We start from the raw sequence: 3,733 nt of genomic DNA, 5'->3' as shown, positions 1-3,733 counted from the left end.
CCCTGGCTACGGCACTGCCACATAATATTATTAAGAAGGCTCCAGTCGGTAAATTTATAAGGAGTAAGTATTATAGGCAAATTATATGCCAGGTACATACTCATATCATGTTCAAATTATTCTTCAAAATAATGAGAAAGACGCCTGTAGACACTTGAAAATGTTACCAATTAATATTTATATTAAGTAGCATTTAATAGACGCAATATAATTTTTCAAATATATTTTTTGCGTGCTCTAAAATATATACTCAAAATAATATTAATTAAGTAAAACATAATTTAGTAATTTAGTAATTTAGTGTCGTCAATAGGTGGCTTTTTAATCAAGTTGTTCAAGTTTTCTTTTAGTTTTATATTATAGCTCATACTCTTAATGTGCCTGCAGCCTACTAGCTGGTATAGATTGTGCATTGATATGTATTGATTGATTTTTTTTTTAGTTTTATCACTCTTATTTTAGAAGTTATGGGGACACACATTTTACCACTTTGGAAGTGTCTCTCGCGCAAACTATTCAGCTTAGAAAAAAATAATATTAGAAACCACAATATAATTTAGAAGACCTATCCATAGATACCCCACACGTATGGGTTGGATGAAAAAAACATTTTGAGTTTCAGTTCAAGTATGGGGAACCCCCAACATTTATTTTTTTTTCTATTTTTTGTGAAAATTTTAATGTGGTTCACAGAATAAATCTACTTACCAAGTTTCAACAGTATAGTTCTTATAGTTTCGGAGGAAAGTGGCTGTGACACCCGGACAGACAGACAGACGGACATGAAGAATCTATAGGTAAAAGTTCCGTTTTTTGCTACGGAATCCTAAAAACATCATTCAATAATACTCAAACGTATAAATCGTACATGGACTACCAATAGGTAGCTTATGATAAGTAAGTACAATAATTTTTTTTTATTATTTTTTTTACATTATTAACATTACGTATAATATAGAAAATAATTATTATAATTATTTACAAAAATGGTTCACAAAAAATATGTATTATGTACCGACGTCCCACCTGGCCACCTAGGTATTACATAAGTATTAGACAAACTATTTCTTTTCCAAGTCGAGATATGCCGTATAATTAAGTACATACCTACCTATAGCTTATATACATTTTCACATATCACACACACACACACACACACACACAAATATATATATATATATTTATATACATAGAGTATTCTGACTTTTGAGTATAGACTATATAGGACATAGATAGGTCCTACTTAGTTTCTTATCTAATAAACTTAATAAACTCATCAAAAGAGTTCATATTGGCTCATACAATTATAATAATTGTAATGTAAAATTAGTAATAACAGTAGACTTAACATAACAACTTAAATAACAACTCGTATACTTCACGGTAAGGTACAAAGTTATATTTTTGGAATTATTTGATTACCTCTCCATATAAACTTATTGGTAAAAAAATTGAGCATGAATAATATACTTAATAAACAATGTTAACATAACTTGAAACAACTATCAAGACGTATGTACATAACAAAAACAATTCTAATCGTTAACTTAAAAAAATAAAAATGAAGTTAAATAGTTCATAATATAGATTACCAACATAGTGGAGTTAAAAATTAAAAGTTAAAACACATTAACTGAATTTTGTATAATATGTATTAATAATTATTGCGTTTATAGTAAATTTGAAAATAATATAAAAGTATGCCAACGGCACGCAGTGTTCCCAAGCGGTCACCCATCCAAGTACTAACTACGCCCGACGTTGCTTAACTTCAGTGATCGGACGAGAACTGGTGTATTCAACGTGGTATGGTCGTTGGCATGTGAATTAGCACTTATTACAAAATTTAAAATAATGTGATAGGTAACTAAAATAGCTGTGCTCTAATTAAATGAATAAAATTCGTTTTTAATACCTTGTTAAAATCAATGGAGCCAATGTAGGCATGTACCTAATTAATCTTTAATAGGTATCTATAGATGGCCAATGTAATTGATTTAAGGGTTGAACTCTGGCTTTTGGGTCCGGAGAAAAAAACGTGATTTAACCGATTTAAGTGTAGGTACTTAATACTTATTACTTATTAAAGTTCCCTCAAATGATACGATGTAAAATGCTCTATAAAATTAACGTAAAAATGAAATTCGATCAAGTAGAAAAATTATAAAAATTTGAATATATAATAATAATTTAATTACAGTTATAATTTGTTAAGCTGGCCAGTGACCGCTGGCGACATGTGTGTTGCAACAAAATGTTAAAAAATTCGGTATTACAGTGGCTGCTTTTATTTAAAATAAGATTGACAACTGACAAGTGGGAGTACCGCTCTGCTGTACAGTGATTGTCAATCGGATTACTGTAATAGATATTGTGTTAAATTTGAACTAAAATATATTTATATCATTGTGAAGTGTAAATACTAGTTGCTATTTTTTCTGATTTTCCGTAATGCACAATTGTATTTGAACTTGATTACTAATGTTTGTGTAAGTAGTGGAGAATGCAAATGCCAATTTTTATACAATGTCGTATACGTTCTTACAAGTTTCCTACATTATGTTTATTACATATAAAACGCTTTAAGATTATCATTTTTGATTCTAAGGAGAGCAATGAATGTATTGATTTTACAATAATACCTATGTGTTTTTTTGCCTGTAAATATTTTTCTAGTAAAAATAATGCTTTTATTTTCAATTTCAGCATTTCTTCTAGTGGGAAAGTGAATTTAGTTGGTAAAAAAGTTAAATTTTAAAATGTATAGTAGTTTTCAAAAGTGTCGGGATAAAAAATTTAGGAAAGCAATAATTCTTACGCAAAACCACTTTTCAACAAAATCTTTATTTAATAAAAATCTATACCTATTTGCTTAAAAATCTCGCTTGAATAAAACAAATCTATAGTTAATACATAATCTATATCTGATTAAAAATTAATACAAAATAAATACACAAATGATTATAAATGAAATAACGTTTAGTTACCTAATTCTTTTTTTTTATTATTAATTATTAACATACATAATTGTATTAGTTATATTAATCATTTGTATGAGCAATTACTTTAATTATTTAAAAAAAATGTTTTGCCATTACGGAGTAGGTTGCAAATTTTTTTATGTTGGATGCAATTAGTTGCTAAAAAGTTGCTAAATATTGGCACTGGTCCGGATTCGATAAGACAAAGTCTGGCGGCTGCGTGAAAATATCCCCCCCCCCCCCCGATCTAAAAAAAATGTTCGTCATGACAAAGTAGGTTGCAAATTTTTTTATCTCGGTTGCAATTAGTTGCTAAAAAGTTGCTAAATATTGGCACTGGTCCGGATTCCATTGGACAACAAGGGGGGGGGGCGGGAGCAACTTAACGGACGTTGGTCGAATTGCGTTGATTGGGAATATAAACGCTGTAATTGTAGTGGAAATGTGTACTAATGTATAATATCGAATTAAACATGGTATTATACACGTTGTATAGAAATATTTTATACATTAATGTAAAATGTGTGTAGGTATAAAAAAAATAGAAATAAAAAAAATATTAAACAATTATTAATATTACTTCATTACTCGTCGCTGACTATTACTTTTTATTTTGTCATTTTTAATTTCTTCATATTTCATTAATCATAATTAGGGCTGGGATTTTAATGTCCTCAAAATTCGCGAAAAATGACCTTAAAAAATGCAAAATTGATTTAAAAAACTAAAAAAATGCATTAAAAAAAGTTTAA

General features: G+C 28.6%; 1 non-coding gene across 1 annotated transcript; it reads right to left on the bottom strand.

Annotated features, from left to right (window-relative positions):
* Positions 1-1,701: 1,701 nt before the first annotated feature.
* LOC115034344 lies at positions 1,702-1,820 on the bottom strand. Its single transcript, XR_003839713.1, has one exon. It is a non-coding gene; the product is annotated as a 5S ribosomal RNA (ribosomal RNA).
* Positions 1,821-3,733: the final 1,913 nt, after the last annotated feature.

The sequence above is a fragment of the Acyrthosiphon pisum genome, chromosome A2 (genome assembly GCF_005508785.2).
Source record: "Acyrthosiphon pisum isolate AL4f chromosome A2, pea_aphid_22Mar2018_4r6ur, whole genome shotgun sequence".
Lineage (NCBI taxonomy): Eukaryota > Metazoa > Arthropoda > Insecta > Hemiptera > Aphididae > Acyrthosiphon > Acyrthosiphon pisum.
This window is presented reverse-complemented; position numbering and strand designations above follow the sequence as displayed.